This window comes from Lagenorhynchus albirostris, chromosome 4, assembly GCF_949774975.1.
Source record: "Lagenorhynchus albirostris chromosome 4, mLagAlb1.1, whole genome shotgun sequence".
In the NCBI taxonomy this organism is placed as follows: Eukaryota; Metazoa; Chordata; class Mammalia; order Artiodactyla; family Delphinidae; genus Lagenorhynchus; species Lagenorhynchus albirostris.
The window spans coordinates 3,465,826-3,475,553 of NC_083098.1; the positions used below are offsets into that span (position 1 = coordinate 3,465,826).

The 9,728-nt window shown below is 44.8% G+C and overlaps 1 pseudogene; it reads left to right on the forward strand.

Moving 5' to 3' along the window:
- Window positions 1-7,447: 7,447 nt before the first annotated feature.
- LOC132519606 (mitochondrial carrier homolog 1-like) lies at window positions 7,448-9,488 on the forward strand (annotated as a pseudogene).
- Window positions 9,489-9,728: the final 240 nt, after the last annotated feature.

Here is a 9,728-nt window from a genome sequence, read left to right on the forward strand (position 1 = left end):
AGAGTTTTCACAGTAAAGTAACAGCTTTAAATAAACTGTCATATTCCTCGAACTAACCCGAATAACAGAATCATACCTTTGAAAACCTCTCCAGAACTGATCTCCAGTGAGAAGATAAATCCTCCTAGAAGACAACGTGTCAGTCTGCTTAGTTAAGACAGGGCTTCTGAGTTCTGAAGTCTTGCCCGTGTGTAGCTAGAACAGAGCCAAGACTATGCACTATCTCTGAAGGCTAAGGACACAATTTCATCCCAAGAGAGGGAAGAATATTATTCCGAAGAGCCTATTACTGTTTCTGTCTGTTCTTCGTTGAGTGTGGCAGGATAATATTAACAGGTTGCCTCCTCCAGCCACTATCCTCTTCTCTCGATGTTTCTGTGCATCACTCCACCCCAAATGAGCAGCCAGGCATTCTGTGCTTATTGCTTTAAGGGAAGATGTGACAGCAAAGAAAGCGTCCTTCCTGGCTTTGGTGTTGCAAAAGGCTTGGCTTTACAGGAACAAAAAAGACTCCTGGCAGAGCAAGAGATTTGGATAAAACATGTTTTGTAAGAGCCTGGCTTTCTACTCGCAGAAAAAACTAAAACAAACCCATCTCCTGTGCTGGGGACCCAGGAGGCTGTGAGTGGTACAGGCAAGAGAGAAGGAGGGGGGCAGTGGGGGCCGGTCTCCACTGTCCCTGAGATAGAGAGTCTGAACCAAGCTCCCCAGTCCCATCCTTGGGACACTGCAGACCTCCATATTTGGGTTTGTGAGATCCAAGAGCAGGAGGAAGGTGTGCCCAGAGACCTGAGCACTGCCCAGGAAGGCAGTGGGCCCAGAGAGAGAATATGGACTCATGGGACGCCTGGTGTGAGTAGGTAGGTGGCAACTAGATGGACTCTCAAAGACCTTCTGTGCCCTAACGTGGAATGCAAGCAAAACGGTATCCCTGTATATCCAGGTGTGCCGTGGAAGAAGAAAGACACGTCTACACTTCAAGGGAGCTTGCAGAAGGGAACTCTGAGCCCAACAGAGGCTGGGGAAACTGATGACTGCATTAAGATGCTGTGTTTCTCACTGGATGCCCATGTAGACAGATGGCATTGGAAACCAGAGGCTTCCAACCTAAACACTCGTCACCAAACTAGACATTCTCAAATTTAGATCCAGCTGCGGGGTTGGTGGGAGATACCAGGAATTGGCAGAGATTATGGTATCACCAACCGTTTGGAAGAGGCAATTCAAAGCTGAACTTAATTAAGGTAAGTTACAGAAAAATAAACCTGTGTTTGTACCTTCACATGGGAATAGGCTGTGATAAGGACCCAGACCAGTTTGAAGTAACACCCAACCCCACTGTCAAAGGTAAGAAATCAGGAAGGACACCAGGGACTGGGGAGAAAGCTTCAGGACCTTAGATGTTAAGAGTCAGCCTCTGACAGCAAAGTTGGAACTCGGGGAAGAGGTCCACATGCAGCTCTCTAAGGAGACAACATGACTCTGCTCCTAGAAGGAGCGCTGGTGTGGATGAGGTGGCAAGGTGTTGGAGAAGGTCCTCAGTAAGGACCCCCGCTCTGAGCCGCTCAGAGAAACGGCTGCTTCCAGTGCAAGGTCAATCGTTAAACATTAGAGTGGAAAGGCAGCGCGCAGGCTCTGCCTGCTAGATGTGTGACTCTCTAAGGATAATTGTAGGTCTTCCAGGTGGGAACATTGAACCAACGGAAGACAGCAGATGCCACCAGGGGACAGCAGAGTCTCTGCCATGAGCAGAAATCATCCCACAGACAGAAATGGTGCCATGCGCTCTGGGCCTGAGGACCCCCATGTGACAAGATCCATCCTCCAGGAGCTGGAGGGGATGCAACAAAAAAGGGTATTGATGACCGGTGCACAGTGACACCAGTAAGAGGGTTTGTGTCTACTCCTTTCCTGAGGAGTAATAAGATTCATTCTAACTGTTTTCCATTGCAAAATGTGTATTTCTCTGATAGACCAAAACCAATGATACACTAATGTGAACCCAAAAAACCATTGTTGAAATCCTTAGTATTCCTTCTCTCTGAAGAAAAATGTTCACATTCATCTACAAGGACTTCCTCAAAATGGATTTTATAATTATCACAAACAGAAATAATACCAACACCTACTGCTCATTGCTGTCTGCCAGCCTCTGTGCTGAGTGCTTTACATAATTGATGTTATTTAATCCTCAACATAACTCTGTGTCATAGGTGATCTTAACATCCTATTTTACTTACCAGGCAAATAAGTGCTAGCGAGGTCACGAAAGTTGCCTGATGTGGCCTCCTAAGCCAATTCACTATGTACTAGAAAGATGGAACCTGACACTGTATCTTTAAACCTATAAGATTTAAACACTGTGTAAGAAACTCCAAGATATTTAAAGGGCCCCGAGCTCCTTGTGACATCAGCACTGGACTTGGTTTATCCTTCTATAACTTGGCTTTGACCTGGCATCTTAAACAATTTAGGCTTCTATACCTTTTGTAAGTCATTATCTATAGAATGTGAACCGAGGCAAATAAAATACTTTTCCATAGAAAAAGAAAACAATAATAAAATTTCCTCCTAATCACTTCGCAGAGAGATTAGAGAGTTGGTGCCAGTCTTCTAGTGTCTCCATGAATTTCCCTAATTCGGGGCAGAGATTGAAGGCAAAAGAAACTAATAGACATGCAAGAAACAAATCCTGGTGACTGACTGAAGGGTTACCCTAAGTGGAAGCATCTATATAGAGAAGGTCTGTTAGGACCTTTTGATTGACAGAGACTTTTGTGATATGTTGAGGATTTAGGATTATCTCTAAAGAGGCAACGTAGGATTTTTAGCAGGGTTAACATTAAAAGATTTGCATTTTTAAAGATTACTCCGGTTCTAGCATGGAGAACAAAATCAAAGGAGCCATAACAGATGGAAGGAGGGCTGTGCACCACTTAGTAGTGGTGAGAGGTGACTCTAGCTTGTGCAACGATGCTGATAGTAAAGATGGATAAAAATTGATAGATGAGAAAGCCAAATGGGGAGGGAGGTGTGAAATCAACAGTTCCAAGCAATGGATTGGATATGGGATGTGACAGAGAATGGATGAAGGACAGACCACACCTGGATATGGGAAGGCTATTTGCGATTTATGGTGGGAAACTGGAAGAAGATAATATTTGAGTGGAATATCCTAAGTCTGGTCTTGGATATGTTGAGTTTGAGGTACCCTTGAGACATTCGAGTGGGGATGTTGAATAGTTAATTGGATATATCATGGGGGAGGTCTAAGATCAAGATGGAAATTTAGGGGTCATTAGTATATGGGTGACAATTTCATGGGGACAGGTGTGATTTCGGGGGGAACAGAGCAGAGGGTGAGTAGAGAAGAGGTCCCAGGGCAGAGCCTTGAGGAACCACAGCATTTAAAGGCCCAGGAGAGAAGGATATGTCTGAAATGAAGGCAGAGAAGAAAAGTCGGAAACACAGCAAGGAAAGAATGTGGTGTGTGGGAGCTCCCTGGCAGTCCAGTGGTTAGCACTCCGCACTGTCACTGCCAAGAGCCTGGGTTCAGTCCCTGGTTGGGGAACTAAGATCCCACAAGCTGTGCAGCGCAGCCAAAAAAAACCAATGCGGTATCATGGAAAGAAAATGTTTCAAGGAGAAAGTGAAAAACAGGTTGACAGGTAAATGTGGGAGATCAAGTAAAAAGAGGACTGAAAACATCCACTGAATATAGTGACCACGGAGGTCTCTGATGACCTCGCTCTGGCATTAATAATCAATGGTATTACATCTCTAGTGGAATAATTCATGGTAGTAACATTTATTCCCAATAATCTTAACATTAGCTTTAATGTTCTTAAACTTACTGAAAATGCTAAGTACAGTATAGAATTCCTGTAAACATTTAAACGTCTTTGGAAAAAGAGGGTTTTTTCCCCACAGCATGATCCAGTTCCTTTGGCAGAATGATTTGTGGGAATTAAAAGAACTAACATTGCTGAATATCTGCTGTGTGCCTGATGCTTTCACATGCCTTGTAAGCATCGTCTGCATCCTAGCGTCCTTGTCAACCATTGTAGATCAACACTGATGGCTGGTGGTGACAGTCTGAAGTTCAAAAAGGTGAGTTGTCACATGGGAGGTTTTGAGTCCTCTTTCCTATACCACATCCCACCAAAGTTGTTGTGTCCAAAACTGAATTCTCATCTGCAAGTCCCCACACTCAAATTACGTTCTCCTCGTGTCGTACCTTCTCTATTTTTTAAAAAGTATCATGGGCTAGAAATATTTAAGCTCTCACTCTGCAGAAGCAGAAAGCGTCTGGCAGGCAGCCGGTCCTCAGAAATGTTCATTGTCACAATCTGTCTGTTTCTCTTTATAACATTCTCAAAGCCACCTCCCTCCTGTTCAGGAGCTTTCACACTGAGATGGAATTGTCATTGATGGGTCTGCCATCTCTAGGTTCCCCCCTAGTTTATAAGAGGAGCATTAAATAACATGATGGATGGCGTTCCTGATGATACCAAAACACAGACTCTACTACTCCCCAAGGCTTTTTCTTGTATTGACCCTCAAAAACAAGTATACAGGGGCTTCCCTGGTGGCACAGTGGTTGGGAGTCCGCCTGCCGATGCAGGGGACACGGGTTCGCACAGGTTTGTGCCCCGGTCCAGGAAGATCCCACATGCTGCGGAGCGGCTGGGCCTGTGAGCCATGGCTGCTGAGCCTGTGCGTCTGGAGCCTGTGCTCTGCAATGGGAGAGGCCCACGTACCGCAAAAAAAAAAAAAAAAAAAAAAAACAAGTATACAAAGGAACATATTGTTAAGTCATTTTTACAGGTGGCCAGAATAGTACTGTCTATTGAGGGGTATAGATTTCTAGAATTCAAATTCGAAGGATGGCTATGTTTAGCGAAACCAGGGCTTAGTGCTTATCATGTTCTTTTTGCAATTCCTGCTGACGGTTATGTGGTATCAGCTAGGCTTTTAACAGGCTCTGAATTGTGGCTCCATCATTGAGATGACAAGTGACAATGTGAAATGAAGGATTTCTATGCTGTTGATAGAGTCATTCGAGTGCCCTGGATAGCAGACCAGTGTGAAGCAGAGAAATGAGCTTGTATTTTTGCCCACAGAAAGGAATATCTCACCTTGCTAAGAAGAAAGGTTTCAGAGAGGGTTATGGCTTTCCTCAAATCGCAACAGTGGATCTATTTAAGTCCTGGAACTCTGCTGGTTGCCCCAGAAATCTGTACTACAAAGCATCATCCAAAAAAAAAAAGTCAACCTTGACTGTAAAAGCGGTGAGGCTGGTGTTTGAATCCTTTTTCACAGAGGAGGAAACCAGGTAGAAGAAGCTAAAGAATATGTCCCAAGGCTATGTTGTCAGAGCTGGCAGGCCGTGAAACATGCTGGCTAGGTCAGCAAGAGCATTGCTCTTTCTCTATCTTGATGTTTGGGAACATCTGCCAATAAAACGGTTTTGTTTTTATCATTAGTGATGATAGTTTTATCATTGTTGCTTCTGAGAAAAAATTAGCCAGCCGGTTCAGCTGCTGCTTGAGTATTCCCTTAAAAATGACCACTGGACCATGCTGTTGGAAGGAGGCTGTGTGTTCAGGTCATTAAAAAATAACAAATCTTGGACTTCCCTGGTGGCACAGTGGTTAAGAATCCTCCTGCCAATGCAGGGGACACGGGTTTGAGCCCTGGTCCAGGAAGATCCCATATGCCACGGAGCGACTAAGCCCGTGTGCCACAACTACTGAGCCTGCGTTCTAGAGCCCGTGAGCCACAATTACTGAGCCCACGTTCCACAACTACTGAAGCCCACGCACCTAGGGCCTGTGCTCCGCAACAAGAGAAGCCACCACAATGAGAAGCCCGCGCACTGCAACAGAGAGTAGCCCCTGCTTACCGCAACTAGAGAAAGCCCACACACATCAACGAAGATCCGATGCAGCCAAAAATAAATAAATAAAATTTAAATAGGTAAATAAATCTTTTAAGCTTCAAATGGAGAATTTAGATCATAATTATTTAGTACACGGTTGAATTGGAATGGGATCTAGGAAAACAGAATTCCTCTGTACTCAGATTCTGAGACATGCTGGATGAGGACTCTTCATTTCAGTTTACTTTTATATCTAGGAAAATACTCAGATACGATAAAGTGATAATACTTGCTGAAGTATTTCCATTAGTAGTGTAACATCTACTGAGAAAAACTGTCTTTATTCAGCTGACATAACTGAGTACCTGATACCTGCCAGGCCTGACATATAGTTATAAGGAGAAATAGACTTCCTGTTTTTAAGGAGTTCACTGTTTTACAAAAGAGACATCATTATAATATATGTATAATATGTATAATTTGTGTATAATAATGCGTATACATAATAACATGTATAATACTCAAGACGTGGGAAAAGAATGGGAGATTCAACTTTGGAGATCTCTAACAATTTTATAGGGGAGACACCATTTGATCTAAGTCTTCTTAAATTCCAGAAAATACTTCACCAGCAGACACCTGTTAATATTATACATATAGCATGGCCTAAAAACTGTTTAAGAAATTAAAAATTAAAAACCAGCGAAAGAAAAGCTGTTATTCCCAAAGTATGGGGGAGAACAAGATGGAATATTAATAGTAGAACATCTGATAAGAATGAGACCTAGATTCTCAGTTTATTGAGGAAAAAGGTAGTGTGCATCCTGATGGTGTAAATACATGAAAGTCAAATAGAAAAAGAACTCTCCATGTATTCACAGTTCATCCAGATTTGCTCCAAACTCAGAACTGTAAGCAAAACTCGACTATAAATAAATAAATAATTCTAGAGTACGTTCAGTGTTTTCATTCCTTATTCAAAATCTAAGAATGTTTGAGAGACGCTTAAATGACACATATTATCTACCCAAAACTTTCAATTGCTCAAAGACTAACTCATGAGACATTTTCATTTGTACATGGAAAACGTTTCCTTCTAGTCATGTTGTTTGCCTAAGTAGATTTTTTTTATAATTAATTTTTATTTGAGTACAGTTGATTTACAGTGTTGTGTTAGTTTCAGGTGTACAGCACAGTGAATCAGTTTTACGTATACATAGGTCACTCTTTTCTAGATTCTTTTCCCATAGAGGTCATTACAAAGGATTGAGTAGAGTTTCCTGTGCTCTACAGCAGGTCCCTATTAGTTCCCTATTTTATGTATACAGTGTGTCCATAACAGTCCCAATCTCCCAGTTTATCCCTCCCCACCCTTATTCCATAACCATAAGCTTGTTTTCTACATCTGTGGCTCTATTTCTATTTTGTAAGTAAATTCGTTTGTATCACTTGTTTTAGATTCCACTTATAAGCGATACCATATGATATTTGTCTTTCTCTGTCTGATATACTTCGCTCAGTATGACAGTCTCTAGGTGCATCCATGGTGCTGCACATGGCCTTATTTCGTTCTTTTTTACGGCCGAATCGTATTCCATCATGTATATGTGCCACAGCCTCTTCATCCATTCCTCTGTCCACAGACACTTAGTAGATTTTTTAACTTACCGGACATCAGTGTTGGGGAAAGGTGGAACCGGACCCGGAGCCAAGCCGGGCGGAGTGGCAGCAGGCGGGGTCGGGCTCTGGAAGCCACGGGCCTGGGGCCTGGAGATGGCGCTGGCCGCCGAGGCTCTTTCCATTGGGCTGCACACGGGAGTGACAGTGCTCAAACAGCCGCTGCTCTAGCGAAGCTGCTCATACTAGGGGGTCGCGAACCGCTGCCCGCCCCCCACCACTGGGACTGGCGTGCCGGAGAGGAAGGTCCTCTCCCCGCCGAGCGTCTCCACCCAAGCCGAGGACGCTGCGCGGTGGGTGGGAAGCTAGTGCTGTGCCGAGGCCTGAGCCCCTGGCTGGCGCCCACCGCCCTCTGCACCGTGACCCAGGCAGCGTGAAGAAGGTTCTCCCTCCAGAGGAGACGGAGCAGGTTTCCGTCAAGCCTGGCATGAAGACGTCTCTGACGACGGTGGCGAAGGAGACCTCCTACCTGATGATGATGATGCAAGGCATGTCCCACGTGCTGGCCCACCCGCTGCGTGTCATCTCAGCGCACTGCATGGTCCAGTTCATGGGAGGAAGGCCAAGCACAGCGGAAAGTTGAGCTCCATTGGGAAGATTTTCACAGAAGAGGGGCTGCTGGGATTCTTTGTCGACTTGATCCCTCACCTCCTGGAAGGTGTGGTTTCCTTGTGGGGCTGTAACCTGCTGGCCCGCTTCCTCAGTGCCTACCTGGTGGGTGACACTCCAGGGGGGCTGGGGAACAACCAGAATCCAGGTTCCCGGTTCAGCCAGGCCCTAGCCATCCAGAGCCACCCCAGATATGTGATGGGGATGGCAGTGAGCGTACTGACCTACCCCTTCCTGCTGGTGGGCGGTCTCATGGCTGTGAACACCTGCAGGCTGGGCCACCGCCTCACTCCTCAGTGTTCGAATCCGGATCCACTGCTGGAAGGACCCGAGTGTGCAGGGCCAGTTCTTCCGAAGCTCCAGCCTCCTTCTCTGCCGGGTGTCATCAGGATCATACCTTGCCCTGGAGTAACCTGAATCACCTAAAAAAGCACACTGTCTCGGCCAGGACACCGTGGGTGAGGCCGACCATCATGGGACACGTGTAAGATGACCAGCCCAGCAAAACCTAGATGTGCTCCAGGCCAGCTGGGCTTCAGTTTCCGTAGGTGCCATGCGTCTGTCCAGAAGCAGGGGCTGGGTGGCAGTGAGACTGCGTCCAGTGCATTGGTCACTGTTAGGCCTGGGGAAGGTGGGGCAGAATCCCCTGGCTTTGCAGATTTCCCGAGTCTGCCTCATGCAGGGGGCCAGAGAATGGCTCGTGGAGCCTGAGGTTGGATGAGCAAAGGCTCGTGAGGTCAGATCCCAGCCCCCATTCACAGCCCTCAGGTCAGCCCCCCTCTTATCCTGCAGCTCAGCTAGGAGCTTCGCTCTCCAGCTTTGTAAATAGGGTGTGATCCCTTTTCAGGAGCCACCGTCATGTCCAGGCCTTTGCTAGGAGGCTGTCTTCGTTTTTCTCAACACTGCTTTTCTGATAAGGAAGCACCTTCTGAATGGAAACCATGTGACTGCTCAGAATGTGTCCCCCTTGTCAAATGCTCATCGGTTTCATGGTGACACCTCACATGCAGGATATGGTTACTTGTGCGGCTGTGAACACCCAGATGTTAGGTAGATCAGTGTCTCTAGTCCTATCCAGTTGGAAGTTCATAATAAGATTTGACCCTTTTTCCCTCAAATAAATGCATTGGTGGTGATTTCGAAGAAAGTAAAATAAAATAAAATTGCCAGGTCTTTTGACACCATTTATGAGAAATGTAAATGGTAACAGACCCAGATTGTGGGACTGCATGGGCTAAAAGAAATGCCTTTATAATTTATAGTAAGGCAAATATTATTGTTTAAAATTATTTGTATATTATAAAATTTATAGTATTTAATTTTTAAACAGCTGATTTTTTAATTCTCTACATATCTTTTAGTGGAAGATAATCAATTACCGTTAAACTGAAATTTTAAATAAGCACTAATACGTATTGCATGCTGATGTGTCACCAGTGTTCTATATACTTTATATCAATTTGCTTTTTAAGAAATAATTTACATGTTCAAAGAATATAATCAAAAAATGAAAAAGGTATAGAGTGAAAAGCTTTCTGGCCACTGAAGAAATACTTCAAAA